Below are 19,973 nucleotides of genomic sequence, written 5' to 3'. Positions count from 1 at the left end.
TTCTGAACTTACTCGGAGTGATTTATAAAAATAACACATGAAGGAGACGAAATGCCATAAAACAGAGGACTTTTTTAAGGGTGGGATGAACCAACGAGCGGTTGAGTGTATTTAAGGTACATTTTAAAACCTAAGTATTTAAAAATATTTAAACTTTTGTTTTACTGAAATAAATATATTCTAATCATCGGAAATTACCACTGGTCGCATCTTCTGCGTATCATGTGATGCTAACGACCTTATCTCCCTTGGTCCTAGATTTACCACATCCTCCATTCTTGAAAGCTTTTTAGTGTATTTATTTGTTTGTGTACGAATTTTTGTTTGGATAATGTATTGTTGTGATATATGTTTTCTAAAAATGTATTTTATATGTATTATTATTTATTTATTATACTTTATATTATATGATTAATAAAATAATTAAAAATATGCGTACATATTATTATCGAATTCGGGTGTAGCTTTATAACGGAGCCATGGAGATTGTTAGGTATTTTGATCACTATAGTAGCTACGCAAACATGTTAAACGAACGTGCTTAAAGGACACATGCTAAAAGAAGCTAACACCAACGTACACTTATAATAAAATTTCAATCGTTGATTGTATTGGAAGTTAGCATAAATTGAGTCCGTTTTTTCCAAATTTAACAATGCATACAAAAAGTAAAACAAAAGAAAATGTTCTGCTCTACAAGATATTGTATTTAATTTTAGGTAACGCAACTTATTTTATTTGATTACAAGCTATTAAAATGGAATGTCAAGTACACGAAAATGAGCATTTTCGACACCTCCTTCTGTTCAAGTTCAATAGAGGTAATACGGCTGCCAAACCTATTTAGATATTGACAAATTTGTGGATTTTTTTTTTTGTATCCAAGAGTTCTCTTTATTTGGAAAAAATGGACACAGCTCATGAAAACACTTACTACGTTAAAATTGTTTTCCATTTAGTTTATTGTCTGAAAATAAAATCCAAAAATGCATTTAATATTTTTTTATTATCTTCACATCCGAACGACCCCATTACTACACCCACCACCTCGTGGTTCGAAAGCACCCCTTCTCCCCACGGCCTCCCCCTGAATACAACGTTTGGAAAACGAACCGATAAATAAATACATTTTTTGCTATACTGTCACGGAAGAAAAGTTATTCCTGTCCCTGTCTGTGCTAAATATGCGAGACGATACATGGGTGCAGCCGAAATTTTATTTACTAATTTCTATATTTTTTTGCAATGACATTCTAACTGAAATACTCGATTATAAGTCTGTACCTAAAAGTAAACGAGTCGCAGTAAAGAGTCGCAGTAAACGAAATGTCCAGGAAACAAGATTTTATGACTGTGCAATTGCCAAAACATCACAACTTTTTGACCAAATGAGATAATTTCAACCTACAAAGAACTTTCAAAGAAAATATTTTTTTTTCAAAATCATAATAGTATTTAATATTAAAATACCGTATCTGGGACAATTGATGTTTTTTTGCATTAAAACAAAGTTTTAATGTTTTCTTATTTCTTTCAACAAAATCACAACAAAAATAACACTCTCCTGAATCCTTTCGTTAATAAAATTCTCAAACCGAAAACAATTAAAAGGGATCAATATGTAAAACAATATACAGCGAAGTAAATTAACTCAGTTCATTAAATTTTAAAACATTTAGCAGATTGAAAACTGTACCTTCTTTAATAACCTTTAAAAAAATGAGTAAAACTTTATTTTCTTTTATATTTTCGAAGAACCTTTACTTTCTATGACATCATCCGTGTTTTTTTCTGGGTCATTTCCCATTCGTCTTCCAAAATCCATGCCTGATCCCATTTTATTATGCATTTTTTATCTTATCAATAATTAAGTCGTTACATTTTTCAAATATCTTTCGTTTAATTTTTCAAATTTCAAAATACACACAAGTGAAAACTGCACAAACAGAACATAAATATATTAACTATTAGCAAAGATAAAATAAGGACAGTAAAATAATGGCTGAAAGTCTTTATTCACAGAACATTAGCATTTTTTTTTTTTGTACAAATGCTATCTGCCCACAAATCAATTAAACCATTAAAATCATTATCAACCAAAACAAAGTCGCATTTGTCCGTTTTTGGTCGGTTCAAATAATAATGTAGTTTTAAGTAATGGAAAAATATCACATACTACAAATACCGATAAAAATATATGAAATTGATGCAAAATAATTCATTGTATTTTCTAAATCAATGTGGAAATAGTAAAGAAATGTTTTTGTACATAAATGTAAAAAAGAAATTTAATTCAAACGCGTTGCAAGAAAAACGTGACGTGTTTGACCTTGTTTGTTATGGCGTCAAGATGCATGATAATGTTCTAAACAAATTTCAATGACCAGGAACAAATAAACATGAATTGTGACGTATTAGGGGCGTGGTTAATGGAATTACCGTTTTTGCGGGAATTCGAAATTACCAATTAAAAAATATTTCTTATGCTTAGTAGTAATAATTAAAAAAAATTTTACTTGTCAGTATTCCATAGACCTTTATTCTTCTTCTTGCGGTGCCTTATCAGGTCCTCCCGACGTTGGCGATCACCACAGCAAAATCGTTTTGGTCCTGCGCCACTCCAATGCCAAGACAAGTGCTTGTTGGATGTTCTCGCCATGGTGATTCCTGGGAAAATATGACTAGAGTGGTTTCCCGTTGCCTTCTCTGGTGGATTTTTATGTTGAAGTTACCTTCCCTTAGCTGGTTGGTTCTGGCTTAGAGGCGCCAGAAATTCGCTTTTCATCCTCTCATTATCTGCTGGGATCACACCGTTATGAGTGTGATCTCATTGACCAGGGTTCGCGATGTGAACGCTAACGATTTAAACTAGTCAGTAGTGTTGCCGGTGGAATGCAACTGAGCGTTTGCAGCATTTAATAGAATCACACCCTCCAGCAATATGTGACTCACTGCGACCCTACTGACGGTTCGAACCCCAGACCTTTATAACCTACTTTAAAAATGTTTAAATAGAGTAAAATTTACCTATTATGCATAAAAAATAGTGTATCACTCCGTCCCTGCGATATCTCTCCGTATGCTGGCTCTTCATTTGATAAGTAGTTTCTTCCGAGAGTTCACAAATAAGTCGATATCTTCCGCCCGAGCGCTCCCTTCTGCCGCCGCTACACCACTTCCCATACAGCTTCATTACTGCTAACTGCTAACTGGGAACTGGGAACTGGGAACTGCGAACTGAAAACTGGGATACGTGACAAATATTCATCACTGTAATAACTTGGGGCTTACACATACAACAACCCTCCCGCTTCCCGTATTCATTGAAGTATTAGTTAGGGCTAGTTTCAGGAAAGTGAAATGTTTTTACCATTTCATGGGATTTTACTTAGACATTGAGCTTAGTAGTAAATCTACCTTGGCAAACAAAATGCAGGCAAAATTAGCTGAAGTTCTGTAGCCCAATCACAAATAACTATCGACGTGCTTATAAGTGAAATAATAACAATTTCTCACCATGGTTGTTTATCCGATTTGCGATCACAATGCAACATTCGTGAACACCTAATATTAAATTAATGTCAAAATATTTACGTTTTGCGATGTATAATCCAGCTGCGCAATCACATATTTGAATTTCATTGGTATAAATATGGAAAATATTCCAAATTTGCTATTTTTATTTATCGTGCTATTTATTGCATTTAGCTGGCGGTTGGCAAGCGAAATGTCAAAAAATGCAGTCGCCATAGTAATTGTAATTTAATTTTCACTTTTTTGTATTAGATACTCCTTACAATTTATTTTAATGCAATATATTGTATTCTTTTTTATGGTTAACGCAGATTTTTCACCAGTAAACTGTGTTTATTTATAAGGAAAATAAAAAACATACCGACATGAGCGTTGACTTAAAAATTACACACGCGTTGACTTATGACTGCGTATAAGTATGTTAATTATTGTTCATTGTAATAGCTCAAATGCTAAGCTTGTTTTTAAGCACGCCGATAGTTATTTGTGATTGAGCTACTGGTGTAGACCCATATGTGTGTGAGCAAAGTATGGAAATGGAAAAACAATAATGAATGAATAGAATCAAGAATATTCCAGAAACCGCATACTCGCATCAAACAGAAGGCGACTAAACTGTTAGTAGTTTTACGTTTTGACCATTAGTTTCTTTGTAGACGTCGCTCAGTACGCAACTCTCGATTTTAATTCAACTATGCCGTGTTGTGTCGTTTTAAAGTGTAGAAATACTGCTGTGATCAAAAAGAAACAGGGTGAAATCACATTTTATGTGTAAGTAGCAAATGCACAACATAGAAAATAAATCTTTTTCCATTTGTCTGATTATCAAAGTAAAAAAATGAACATTTTGTTTGTGTTGCCAGGGTAGTCAATTTTTATACGCTACTTTGTTTATCTAACGAGAAAACTAATGAAAACTAGACCTTTTGGGTTAAACAACGCCGTGGTGGACATTTGACTGTCATTTTCTTTAAAACATCAAATATGACATAAAAACATCCGTTTTTTGTAAAAGAAAATTTGTTTTATTTATTAAGTTTAATTTTCATTAGTTAAATGATCCTTTTTTTATTTACTGTCAATCAATGTTTCTGCGTGTACAATAAAATTTTAGAGAAATTAACAAATTTATTTTTTACCAAGCGACGTCGAGAATCCACTTATAAAAGTTATCCATAATCGTAATGTAGAGCGATTGGACGGCGAAAAAACGGGTAAAACCATAAACGATATGAATATTGATGGACGAGAAAATGAGGAAAACCGAAAACTCAATAGGCAGTATAACAAAATTTAAATAATTAAGTCGATTGCAAATTTATTTATTAGAACTTTTAAAAGATGTAGCATAAGAAAAATTAAAAGCCTACAGATTGTCCTCCCATAAAGCATTAAATACTATTTGAATAGTCATTTGTTTGTTTTTTGAATAGTTTTTTTTATCATATATTAGATAGATCAATTTTGTGCCAACTCTAATTTTTTAATCAAAAATGGAAACAATTTTAGGCTTCCTAAAGTGAGACTGGCTGAAACTCAAGACTACCTTTTTTATAATTAACAATATTTTGAGTTTGTCCAAATTTTTTTAGAAAAGGACTGGATTGAACTTCCTGGGGAGCTGTTTATATTAACATATTATAACTGAGATGAAGAACATTTAAGAGAAGGTAATATAGAAGTCTAGGCATCTACAGGGCTTATGACCTGTCATTGGCTAGTTTAAGTAGCCACTTTCCACACTGTGTAATATTCAACATTCTGCCCATATTCGAACATATATATTCCTTCAATTCTTTCATCTGTTGATGTTTGTGAAGTTAAAGAGCTGAAACATTTATTTATGCGGGTGAGGTGGCCACTTAAACCAGCCAATGACAGGTCATAAGCACTGTAGATGCCTAGACTTTTATTATTATGACCATCATGGATAACTTATATAGCGCCATTTTCGTAATAAAATACCTCAAGGTCGCTTTACATAGTGATTCTATTGTTAAATAAATTTAATTGAAGCTTTTCAATTTGTAATTTAATTAAAACAATTTATTTTTCTGTCAAATGCTACGGATTTATTCAAATGATTTAGAGAACAAGTGGGTTTTAAGTTTTTCCCGAAACATCACTTCACTTTCACAGCCTCGCACCTCTGCTGGGAGAGCATTCTATGCCATAGGGTCTGCAACCGCAAATGTGCGTTCACTAAATTTAGTGCGCTGTTTGCGTAGAGGTATAATAACTTTTCCTCTCGCCGTAGACGTAGCTGATCTAAGCGTGAGACGCCTGTCAGCTAGTTCATCTGGAATGTATAGTTCCCCTAGATATTCCGGAGCAGAGACTTCTATATTACCTTCTCTTAAATGTTCTTCATCTCTGTTGTAATATGTTTTATAAGTAATGGACTCGCCAGAAAGTCACAAAGAAGCTCGTAACGTCTGTGCATTTGAAAATTTTATTTACCACTGTAATTGGGCCGGGTCTTCTCGCCTCAACATGCGTAGTTTTTGTACTACAACTAGTACAAAAAAAAAATTGAATGGTTTCATTGCTTAAAACTATATAAACAAAACACAAAACATACATAATTTCAAGTACTGTCAAAAGTTTAATTTGAAATTAAATATAAAACCCTTTATTGTCTGTAATGACTACATATAATACATTTACGTCAGTCAGTGTGTTACAAAATTTATGTCATTGGCGCAGACGTGTATCACGTTAAATTTATAATGAACTCGTGGTCTAATCCTTCAAAGGATAGTCGCATTACTATAATAATATCCTTTCACAAGTCTTTCCTGAAGTACTTTGTATTTATAATTTAACCACTTCCTAAAAGTAATTAGTACATACTACAAGGACTGCACGCATTTTCTGTGTTATTTTTCAATTACGTTATTTGTTCTACATTATTGAAGTATATTATTCATCCCCACCCAACACAGGACTTTAGTCCCATTGAGTCTTGACTTGTGTGCCTTTAAATGTAAATTAGTCAATGATTTTGTATATGTATAAATAAATGTTTAAAATATATTGAAGTAAGATGCGGTTCGAAACTAAACTACGGTCTAATTTGATCAGAGTTGGACCCAACAGCAAAAGCACAAAAGTCTATGATTAGAACCATTCTGAAAAAGCTTACAGATATCAGAGTGATTCTTTATTTAAGGAGTTTTAAGTGCTCGATATCAGACAACAATATTTACTGAGGGCAGTGGTGGTCACTCACTCTAACCCCCATCGGTGTCTCATCATTATGAGACTCGGAGTTCTAGTAGCGATTTAATTTCCGTCAAATGTTTAGAACTTCTTTAGCACAGATACAATACTCCTACATAGGACAAAAGCTGTATCATATAATGCCAGCACCATGAAAATGTTGTAAAAGCCATAAGCTATTGAAGTTACTTACTACATTCCTCGTGAAATTGGTCGCAGAGAGTCTAAGGAGTTGGTGGTGGCTTAGATGACCAACACATGTTCTTAATTGTAATTAAATGTAACAATGTTTGAGTATGTCCAAATGCTTGCAGACTAGCTGGATTTCCTCCCTAGGGAGTTATTCATATTTCAAATTATTTCAACAGAGAAGGAAAACATTTTTGAGAAGAAAATATGGAAGTCTAGGCATTTACAGGGCTTATGACCTGTCATTGGCTGGTTTAAGTGGCCACTTTACACACTGTGTAACATTCACCATTCTGCCCATATTTGAACATCCACATTTCCTCAACTCTTCCATCTGTTGAGAATATATTACTTTGTTTATTGTTTAAACTATGCATTTAACTGTGTTTTTTAAAATCGGTTTTTACTATGTCTTTTACTGCATTTTTTAATATGTTTTTTTTTTACCATTTATCTTACTATGTTTTTAAGTTATCCATAATAATGATAATAATGCAATTTTTCTTATCTTTTCTTCATCATCATCGAATACGATGAATGAAAAAAAGAAATGGGAAAATATTCCCAATCTGTATCAATTACGTAGAATGGTTTTGAAAAAACAACGAAAGAAGGTGTTTGTGCTGTGAAATAAAAATGATACGAGATCATTTAAAATATCGTGCCGAGCCGCGCAGACATGCGCCATTGATCCGATTAAAAAATAATTGACTTTTTTTTTGTTTCTAAATGCAATGTATGAAAAAAAAAAAAAAAAAATGCACTGTACAATTCGTAAATAAATAAAGAAATAATTTAGTTTGTAAGTGTAACAAAATGAATACCAATTTTATTACTGAACAGAAGATGTTCAACTTAGCAACACCTGGGAACACAGAAAACTGAATCTAAAACATGTTTTTCTTTACAAGCCACACTTACCATTATTGTAATACCAACGTTTGTAAAACTCTCGAAATAAGTAATAGATATTACGCCGGAATAGATCTTTAAAATGGAAGGAAAATCTTCCTCCACACGGGAGGAAAGCTGTTACGGGATAGCATACGCGTTTTTATGGGCATTTTGGTTCGTGTTTCCGTAGCCGGGGATGTGCTGTGCCGATCGTGGCGGTAGTTTGGGCCCGCGCCGCTAGATGGCAGTAGTACTCACTAGTCGCCAAAGCGAATGCAAAACAGATAAATAGTAATTCAATTACAGTTACATGCGGGAAATAAGTTGTACGTTCCAACTGTTGTACACCCTACCCAAGGGGATGAAAATAATCATGTGAAAACTAAAAAAAAATGAAAGAAAATTTTCGTTAAAATTTTTTAATTAAAGAAAAAAGTTTTTTTTTGTATGGGAACGCAAGAATTATTACGAAAAAATATATGCTGTAGGATTATGTGTATTTCATTAAAAACTAAATATCATGTATTTCAGGGGTGCTTTTCTTATTTTTTTTTACCCCCTAGGGAGTGCCCCTGCTCTAGAGCAGTGATGGCGAACCTTTTTAAGAAGTGCGTCAAATTTTGTTCATCTTTTTAATACTAGCTCATAGGTCAGTGACGGCAAATGGAAAATATAAACGGAAGAATTGAAGAAATATGGATGTTCAAACATGGGCAAAATGGTGAATGTTGCACAGTGTGTAAAGTGACCACTTAAACCAACCAATGACAGGTCATAAGCCCTGTAAATGCCTAGACTGCCATATTCCCTTATTTAAGGTATTCTCCATCCCTGTTGTAATTTGTTTATAAAAAATGAGTTTACAAAAATCTACGCGTGGGTCATTTATTTGGAGATTTTTACATCTATGCTGAGCGATACTTTGAGGCTAAATATTCATGTATCCTCACTATATATTACTAAATGTGAATTTGAAATAGAAATACAAGCTCATATAAATTTTTGACTTCATTCAAATTTAAATATAGAATCAGATAAATGTAATTGTCCTATTATAGATGTTGTAAATAATCATAAATATTTAGGATTAATTATTTATTCTAAATTTAGCTGGGGTGTTCATATTGATGGAATCTGCGACAGATTAAGGTACTGGCTTAATGTGATTTTTGAAATTAAAAGCATACTACCTTTCAAAACGTTAAGATACATATATACCTCGCTCATTGAATCCATTATATCTTACGGAGTGCGTGTCTGAGGTCTCACCTTCCGGTCTCATCTGGGTAAAATTTATGATATTCAGGTAAGACCGTTGAGAAGGATTGTACCGGATAGCATAATCCGTGAGGCGAAACATATGGGCGAAGGTGTATATTTTAAATTCTGTAATGTCCTGCCGGTAAAACAACTTTGTGACTACAAATTGATTGTATATCAGTTTGTTGATCCGGAATATAAAAAAAGAGTTTCCCACACTCACAACACTAGATTGAAAAAGGAAGGACTCCCTGTCTGTTCCCCGAATTACAAATTACTTCGGAGAGCAAACATTAAAATGCGTTGTTCCAAGATTGTTCAATGATCTCCCACAAACCATCATTAACATGAAAAATCTTTAAATGAAAAAAAAAGAACTGAAGAAATATCTTCTAGATACTTTATAGTGCCTGTTTATAAATAAATCTGTAAAATATAAATAAAATAAATGTAATATAAACCTGTCATAAAAAAAAAATGTGTCTCACCGAAAAGTCTTTAGACTTAGTGGGTAACAAATTATAATATATATTTTTAAATTATAAAATAAACGCTGCTCTGCAGCACTGAAACTGAAAAAAAAATATAAGCCCAGAGAGTTGACTTAGAATTTAAATATTGTAATAAAAAATGTTTAAACTGCTTAATTTTATTTAAATAATGCATTTATATTTGTTGGACAGCAAAATAAAAACTAGCCCAATCTAAATGATCTTCTTTAAACTTGTCAAATCATAGGAAATCCGGTAATATTTTTTTGTTACTTCGCTTTCTTTTGCACGGGGTAAAACAATCCAAGACCGTACTAATGCCGGGCCCTCGGGAGCAGTTACAGAGAAGACTATAGAAGTATCACCAGCACTGGGTAGGACCGGGAGTAGGGAGTTATTATTGTTTATTACTTATTTCCTTCTCCTCACTAGCGCTGCCCGCCTTTTCTAATACTAATATAATAATTTTGCAAGCGAGGATTCAAGTGACGTAGTTTTGTGTGTATGTACATTTTCATTTATCTGCAAACCTGCATCGTTCCTTATCCGCATTTATTATTATTGATTTAATTTAAAACCATCATTACCATTCCATGTCTGCTTCCTAGTTGGAGCATATGGTGTCAACGAAGATCCTCCAGGCATCTCTGTCGGCTGCCAGCTCCGGTGCATCCTCAGGTTCGCGTCTCGTAGTTCTGACACAAACTGCCATTGAACTGTCAGCAGTGCACATAATTTTATAAATGTGGTGGAATTAACTTATTTAATCTAATTTTATTTTATTTCTAATTTTATTTATTTTTCTTTATTTTAAAAAAATCTTGAAATAGTGCACAAATAATGCATATTATTGTGAATTACTTTTTGATTTTTGAACAAATTTTATAATTTTCAAAACTATGAGACAGTTACCTGAATTCAACGAAAATATTGACAAATCACAGCTATTATTAAAATCTTTAATTTGTAAAACGGTTATCTAAAAATAAAATGGTATTCCATCTTTTGTCACGCCTTCGATTGTTATAATGGCAATCATCCAATTAAGAATGTACAAATGTTTGTAGACAGGTTGGATTTCCTCCATAGGGAGTTGTTTAGATCTAAATTTGTTGCAAAACGTAATTTTTATTTTTTTATTTAATAAATTTATTGCATAAAATATTTTTTGTATAAAATTGAAAGATTCAATATGACCATGTATTTATAATTTTCCCAAACTAAACGGTTTGGGTAGGTAGGAAGAAATTGCCTTAAGGCAATTTGCCCGCCCTTATATGTATATATATTGTATATGTATATAAAGTGTCAAATAAATAAATAGACGGGTTTGCAATACTCATAACAGTGAGGTACCGTGACCGAACGAGAAAATAGTGTCGATAGAATGGACAGCTTCAGAATCCCCTATACCATAGCTCACAAAATCCCAGCTGGTCGCCGTCTGCTTAGAAGACCACCAAAGAGATGGAAGAACAGCTGGAACTCAGCGTCTTAGGAATCACCCTCTAGCCGCTAACTGATCAACCGATCTAAACAAAGAAGAAGAAGAAGCACTCGATTTTTCCTTTTTAAATATCTTCCATATGCATCAAGATATTTCTCATTCTTCACTAGGAAACGTTTCTGTTTGAAATATGGATATTATTTAGGAAATGAAAGTATTACAAAAGACGGAATGGAAATTGGTAAATTTAATCAATTTCCTTGAAGGACGCTTCTGGAGAATTCGATTTGAAATCTCAATCATTTTGTTTTGAAATGAACGGTATTTTATCTTCCGAGGGTAAAATGAAGAAATGCGACAAATCCATTGCTCACAACATGAATGCTTTGTATCCTACACATCACAATATTTCACTTCACCTACAATGAACAATAAACAATTAGTATATTTAAAAAAGTCAACCGGCGTTTTGTCCATACCAATATTATAAATGTGAAACTGTGTTTGTTTGTTTGTGTTTCCTTCGCGTCTCAACGGAGCGACCAATTGAAATGTTTTTTTGCATAGGGATAGCCGGAGAGGTGAGAAGTAAAATAAAATACATAGTTTTCATTCCGAGTTAAAAAATATAAATAATAATTCAACAATGAGCAACGTTATTTGAAAATGAGTGGGCAATAAGGTTGAATGTCAAAAAGAAACAATTTGAAATCAGATTTTTTTCATTTCGAAAAATTGCCTAGATTGATTAGATTTATTAGATAGAAAAATTGACTAGATTTATCTGTTGTATTATGCACGGGTTTTCAGGGCCAGACCGCGAAACTTCAGAGGAACATTCCTCATAGTAAGCTTTAAAAAAAATCTTAATACTTTTTTTTCCAAATAGTCATAAAAAAAAAACAAAATGGAGTAAATCTTTAATTTTTCGGACAAGCATCCCTTTTGAAAACCTCTACCCCTCCCTGACAAAAAAATGCGATAAAAACGTATTTGACTAACGAAGCGATACGCACCAGACGCGGACAGGGGAAGCAGCTTGGTAGGAGAGGAGTAGGGGTTTGTGGAGGGACTGCTTGTCCGAGAAATTAAGCATTTACTACATTTTGGGATAGCAACTTTTTTTTTTTAAATAACTTTTTGTAAAAAAAAAATAGGATTTTTTTATAAGATTACCATGAGGAATATTACTTTGATGTTTCGCGGTCTGGCCAAAAAAAACATATATACTATGTAGGTACCTAGTAGAAAAGGACGAGAGTTTCAAATACCTGGGGTGGTGCTCCAAACGCTCTCGCGGCCAGAAAAGGTATCTCAAAAGAATCTTGGGTGTGCGGTAGTTTGATTTTGTGCAGAAAAAAGTAATAAAAGAACGGACGCAGCAAACACCGGTGACAACTGTCATCAATCAGAAAAGAATACGGTTGGCTTGGCCGTATATTGCGGATGCCTCCTGAGAGCCTTAACCACGCTTGCCTACCTTACAAGGCATCAGGTTCTCGACGTCCTGGATGTCCTCTGCTGACTGTTCGTCGACAGTTCGTGTCAGAAGATGCACAGAAGCTGGCAGCCGACAAAGATGCCTGAAAAATCTTCATGGACACCATATGCTCCAACTAGGGAGCGGACATGGACTGATGATGATGATGAGATACTTAGTACAAATATTTAAATATGTATCGAATAAGTATTTTGTGACTCCTTTGTCAATTGTCTTTTGTCACATATTGAATAGAAATATATAATTAATTGTATTCTCAAAATCAATATGTATATTGTGGAAAAATGTTTTCATACAAAAAAAAAAAAAGAAAAAATGGATTAATAGAAAAACGCGATATGTTTAACATTGATAATTGTGATGTCAAGATTCGTGACAATGTTCTAGACACATTTTAACGGTTAGGTTAGGTTAGGTTAGGTTAAAACGGTTAGGAACAAAGTTCAAAATTAACATGAATCGTGACGTATTTGGGGCCTAATAACAGTTTTTGCTGGAATTTAAAATTAGAAAGTTAAAAACGTTTTTTATGCTACTAATAAGAGGCAAAAATTTTTTTTTTTACTCGACAGCGTTTCAGAGACCCTTATTACTTTAAAATGTTCAAAAAAGTGATATTTTACTATTATTTTAAAGTCAAGCTTCTTATTAACAATTAAACATTGATTAGTTTGATTTGCTTTTTGTTTCGGTTTTATAGTAGATTTTGAATTAGAATTAGTTATTCGCATTTTATTTTCGGAAACCTTTAACAGCAAACGAAAATCACATTTAAAAAAATATCAACACATTCTTGAGCTCAGAGAGTTGCTCGAAATCAACAGTTTTCCAAAGATAGCGAACTCAGAAGACGAGAGCACAGCGTCAAACTGCTTTAAGGGCCGCTGAATTTAGCATTTACCCGCGGCGTCACTCGCGTGGTATAAGGGAAAAAGCAACTTAATCAGTTTTATCCTTAATTCCATAGTATTTTAATATACAGAAAGAGCGTAAAATTATATTATTTGAATACATCGGACTGTGTCCACTTTGACCCCCATTTTGCCCCACTTTCGCCGCGCGCATGCGTGAAGTCACCGCGTAATGTTGCCAGATATTTTTTTATTTTTTTTAAATACAAAAAGTACATATTATTCTCCCAGGATCTATTAAAAAAACTCATGTGGGACCGTACATAAAAAAAAATATTTTAGTGACAATACATAATATCATACATAGTTAATACATCCGAGATAGTAAGAAAATATTATTTTTAAAAACATTAAACACAGTTACACCATCTATATAAATTACATTTATAACTGTCACTATCAAAAAGATTTAAGTAATATTTTTAATTGCGACTCTTTTGGATTTTCTATTTGATATTTCGTGTTTTAGCTAATCGAGGAGTTTTTTAAATTTAGAATGGCCAATATTTGCCAGAGACCTTCTGCCGAACTTTGTTGAACGACACTTAGGCACATGAAGGTTCCCTGAGTAACGCGTATTGTAATTGTGAATATCATGACCAAATGTCAATTTTAAATTTGTGTGTGCAGAAAAGTTTATGATATTCAAAAAAGTATTGGTTATGTCATGCAGTGGCATCACCTTGAAAGGAAGTATTTTTGTCTGTCGGTAGACATCCTCAAACAATATACTCTCAATTCTATGGTTTTATCGTTTAATAATAAGAAATTTCCCTAAAAGGCCTGTATCAATTGCCGATCCTCTATCGGATTCGTAAGTATATGGTGACGTGGCATCGTGGCGTGTTATTCTGTTTTGTTTGTGTGTCTTTCATGTCTCATCGGAGCGACCGATCGATTTGATTGTTTGCACAAGGATAGTCGGAGAGATGATAAGTAAAATGAGTTACTTACTTTGAATCCCGAAAAATCAAAATATTACACTAAAAAAATAATTCAATATCGTAACACTCAGCGACATTATTTAAAAATGAGTAGGCGGTAAGGAGGGGTGTCAAAACGAATCAATTTTAAATTGATTATTTTAATTTCTTTACTTGACGTGCTCTATATATATATACATAGTTAGTTTAGCCAACTTTTTGTTTTATTTTTGTAGCAGGATTTTGAATTTGTGAACAGAATAACGATGCTACGTCACTACAAACGAACGGAGCATCGGATTTCTTTCGTAGCGACAATTGGAAGACCAAGCGAATTAAAGTTCCGATAAAATATATAATTCTGTTATAGAGTTCTGAGGGACTCTCTGTCAGCTGCGCATAGAGGAAAATTATTATATGTAATCCTAAGGAATACAAATTCTATGCAGATGAGGGAGGAGGGGGGAAATTGTGTTGACAGAGGCCATCACGTCGTATTTACCCTCAGGATCCTCTCAATGCCTCTGTTTTTTAATTTTTGTTTTCAAAAGTATCAATTTATACGAAAAATAATGACTTAAAACTTAGCACAACAAACATAACTAAGAAAACAATTGTACTCCCAGGAGTTACAGCAAACTCATTTTGGGACAGAAAAAATATTTACATATAGGTATAGGGTAATAATATAGAATATAGTAACAAGTAATAATATGTACATAAAACTGAAATAAGATAGTCAGTTAAGTATATAATACAAAAAATTAAAACACATCAATATGAAAATTATTATTAAATATTTACATATAGTAAGAAAAAAATATTCGAGGAAAAAGAAGAACTTAAAAACTCAATTTCACCTTCCACGTACTTCGTCAAGTAAGTACGAGGAAGGTGAAATTTAGTTTAAATTTAGCAAAATACTGATATTTACAATGGGAGAATGGCCTTGAATAAAGAAGGACTCCCTGGGTGATCAGAGGCAGAGGATCCGAATACCACCCCCGTAAAGGGGAGAACAAAACAAGAGAACGAGTGCGTTCCGCTTGGAAAGAAGCACAGTTCCAACTGTATCAGCAAAAAATACGATCGAAAAAAAATATGTGAACTGAAAACATTATTTCTTTGAAAATTACCTATCTCGTAATAGTAACAAGTAAGATAGAAACACGAAACCCGCCAACAGGAAGAAACTTCTCCAATTGGAACGGGAAGCGGCAGCCGGAACCGGAAAGGTCGGAGAGCCAAAGCTAATATTAATTTTATTATCATATTAGGATGACTCGATTAACTTGATTGGGGGACGTACTGTCTCTTGGCAAGGAAAGGGGTTGCAATATCTTCAGGTAAAGGGATGTTTCATTGGCTTCTCGATAGACGGAAAGTAGATAATATAATTAGCCGATTATCGATTTCGTATACCAAATAAATAATTCCCTTTACAAAGTTTACGAACTGAAGGCGAGATTATCAGTCTTATTTACTTATTTGTTGGGAAAAAAAACAACCGTTTTTACGTATAATGCATACGGAAAATAAGAGTACATAGACACTAAAATTGTTAAAACCGTCAAGATACTAGTTTTGGGAATTTTTAAAGTAGAAAATCATATTTTCACCACTATTTTTTACCCAACAGGCCAGAAGCAACAATTACAGTAGTGAACAGTTGCATGTAGCACAGAACACCGAGGCTTGACGAAAAAATAAACTTTTTTTTTAAACTCACCGGGAATCGAACGGAACCTTGTGTTTGAGTCTAGCGTCTTAGCCATTACACAGCGGATCAGTATATATACGTTTTATTGTATAGTTGTAGTCATTTTATTAATATATACATTTATAAATTAATATTGTATTGTAGTGTAATAGTAATTGTCGTGCTGACCTATAAATTTACCGTTTTTCATATAAAAAAATTTAACAACTCTGTTAAAAAATTATGAACCTACGTGATCAAAATGTTTTAGCCGATATTATTTTTTTTATTTAAGTCTTGAAATAGTGCAAACATACATCGACGTACATATTTTTATGTTTTCTTTAATAACAGCATTTCAAAGATATATCATCACATCATCATTCCGATTCCGCACTTAATGGTGCATAGTGCACTGCATTGGTACTCCAATCGCAGCGTATCTCGATAATTTTTTTGGTACATAGAGATAAGATGATCAGTCTTACGCTTAAGGTACGATTTCAGGGACTATAAAATATTCCCAAATAAACAATGAGCACTAAAAGTGAAACAAAATAGTAAAGGTCATTCGAAAGAAAATTTTCGGCTCTACAAGATTTTGTGTTTGCTTTTACGTAACAATTCATATATATTTTTTTCATTCGATTACGAGGCTTCAAAATGGAATGTCAATTAGACGAAAATGAACATTTTTGACACCACCTTCTTTGCGCTCAATCGAGGGGATAAAGCTGCTCGCGATATTTGCGCAATATACGATAAAGATGCTATGAATTATTGACAAATTTGTTGTTAAATTCATAATAAAGGAGAATGCACGATTCAATAATTTGCTGTATTTTCTTCCGTGTCCTCTTGTTCTCTTCATTTGGAAAAAAACTTTAAAATATTATTAAAATGCAACAAAATTAATTAAAAATATTTTCGATTTTAGTTACGAGTTTACATAAATAGTATACAAATAAATGCGCCAAGTATTTTAATTTTTGAAAAATACAGTTCCGTGTGTGTTATAGAACCAGAGCCCTGGTCGAGCGCTTTCGACTCGATGGCTGCTTTTAAGTAAAAAGCTCTGCTTAGGAAATCGAGTGGAGATAAGTCCGCCTCGTTGCCTAGTAGTTGAAGCATTCGCTTATCACTTGAGGTCCTGTAGCTCAATCACAAATAACTCTCAGCGTGCTAATAAACGACGTAATAACAATTTCTCACCGCGGTCGTTTATCCGATTCGCGATCACAATGCGAAATCCGTAAAAACCTAATATAAATGTCAAAATATTTACGTTTCGCGACGTATAATCCTGTTGCGAAATCAGATATTTTAATTTCACCGGTGTAAGTATGGAAAATATTCTAAAACTGCTTTTTTTATTTATTTATTTATTATTTACCATGCATGCTATTTATTGCGGTTGGCAAGCCAAATGTCAAGAAAAACAGTCGCCATAGTAATTTAAATTTAATTTTCACTCTTTTGTATTAGATACTCATATTATTTTGCAAATGCTATTTATTTAAATTTTTTTTATAATAAATGCCGATTTTTCGCCAGTATTTATTTACGAGGAAAAAAAAACAAACCGACACAAGCGTTGATTTAGAGATTACACACGCGTTGACTTATGACTGCTTATGTTGACTGCATGTTAATTATTGTTCATTGTGATTGCTCAAATCAATGCTAAGCATATTTTTAAGCAAGTCGATAGTTATTCCTGAGACGCCGAGTTTCAGCTGTCTTTCCGTCGCTTTGGTGGTCTTCCGGGCAGACGGTGACCAGCTGGGATTTTATTGGCTACGGTAAAGGAGATTCTAAAGCTGTCTATTCTATTGACGCTGTCTATTACCAACGCTGGCTGATGCAGCAAACTTCCGTCATCATCACCGTACTTTCGAAACGACCTATTTTTCAGTTTACAACGCCATAATCTTGAAGCAGAATGCAGGAATGATGGAATATCCTTAACAGATATCCACACTGTGGTTAAAAGTAGTTTTCACGCGCCATTGTTCTTGAACTTTGCAACAATGGTGATTGGACTCATAAAGGTAATAAACCAAAATCAGTGATCAAACGTCCCATTTCCAAGACAAAAAAATTCTATTTTCCGAGTACCTTAGCCTTGTACATGACACGTAAGGCTTAAAATACAGGGGTCCAACTATGTATTGTAACGTTGTAAAAAACAAGTCCAACGTACCCCGTTTTGAAAGCATTTTAGTACTGGATTATAATTCTAAACTCCCTGATTTAGCGCCATCTGATGGCCGCGGTAGTAACTCATCCATACGATATCCGTGCATTAGAAGTAGATTTCTTTCCATTTGAAAACTCGAGACGAACAGTCCATTTACCGCCCAAAGACTCGAAGAGAGGCGATCGCACACTTCAAAAATGTAGTTCTTCAAGAAAGGGAACGTTCAACGTAACGTAAGCCTATTTGTTTTAAATTTATTACCGAAATTCTTGTAAAAAGAGATATCACATTTTAATGAGATTGTATTTTATACAGGTCCCCTGTTTCTTTACCTTCTTAAACCTTTTTCTCTACCTTTTTCACTTTATTTTATTTTATTTACTCCATCTTTTATCTACTTTGTCCGATGATAAAGATTTTACAATATAGTATATTTACTCCATGGTTTGAATGGATCACTAATCACTACGAAGTTTATTCGTAAATATCTGGAAAAATCGATGTCAGCATTTTAAAGTTTTCTTCAAGATCATGAGACACAAATTTACAAATGCAAGGAAGCAGACGATCATTTACTGAATTAAAATGTCGACAAATAATCTTCTGGGAAATCATCAACTGAGGCAACCCGGAGTAAAAATACACCAACCGAAGACATCTTAAATCGAGTCCCATCTGCGGATATTATTTTGTAAAATCAACATTATTTCATATCATCTCGAGAAGAAAACAATCAAGTATCTATGTCACTTGTCATGATTATTGTTACAAATATTTATTTCTTAGATAAATTTATTGTCAACCACTCATTCATATTAGCTAGGCAGAATTCTGAATTTTTATTTTAATTAATATTGGTACATTTGTAGAAAATTGCTTCCTTTATTCAAATTTGTATTTCACTAACGAGTTGTTTATTTCATAAAGTCCAGATCTTTAAGTCATATTTGTTCCATTTTACAGTAAGGTATTTTATAGATGACGTTTTTGATTTCATTTGTAAAGTTAAGTCTATACCTACAACATAATTTTATTTTCTTGGAGAGATCTCATGTTCTTACCGATTGAGCGAAACTGGTGAAATGGTAAGTGTTTGTAGGTACTTTATATGGTTATCTGCATTAGTCTTTTTAATCTTAAAAATTTGCTTATTGATTTTTGATAATCTATCTCTATAATGTCGCCCGCCTGGGACCAAATATTTTTTTTTAACCCACACTGAACTATACCGTTTACAATATATATAAAAATATTTAAAAAACATATTTTTTTAGAATATTCTCCTTGTTCTGCTCACTGTACTATGTCTCGGGAATCATAATTCTGTCGAATTTCTTGATTCCGGATTTGAATATTGATTTTAAAGGTTTTTTAACTGCAATAGTTCTATGTTTCGGGACTTGCATCTGAAGCGTAAGACTAATACAACTTGCCTTCAAGTAACAGACAATTAGACTACGCTTCATTCGGTTCACTAACGCAACGCCCAATGCACCACTCGGTGCGAAAAGAGGTATGATGATGATTGTATTATTATTATTATTAAAGGCTGATCCTTTTGAGAAATTATTGTTTAATTTACCGAAGCGGTTTCACTTTGCCGACGTTTCATACCTGTGTCGCTCTTTGAATTATTGTGTACCGACCTGAGATCCGACTCTTTTTGAAATGTAACTGAGACGCCTAGCTATTAGGCACGTTC

This window comes from Micrasema longulum, unplaced genomic scaffold, assembly GCF_059751315.1.
Source record: "Micrasema longulum isolate JH-2025_06_02 unplaced genomic scaffold, ASM5975131v1 h1tg000401l, whole genome shotgun sequence".
In the NCBI taxonomy this organism is placed as follows: Eukaryota; Metazoa; Arthropoda; class Insecta; order Trichoptera; family Brachycentridae; genus Micrasema; species Micrasema longulum.
Note: the sequence above shows the minus strand (reverse complement) of the source record.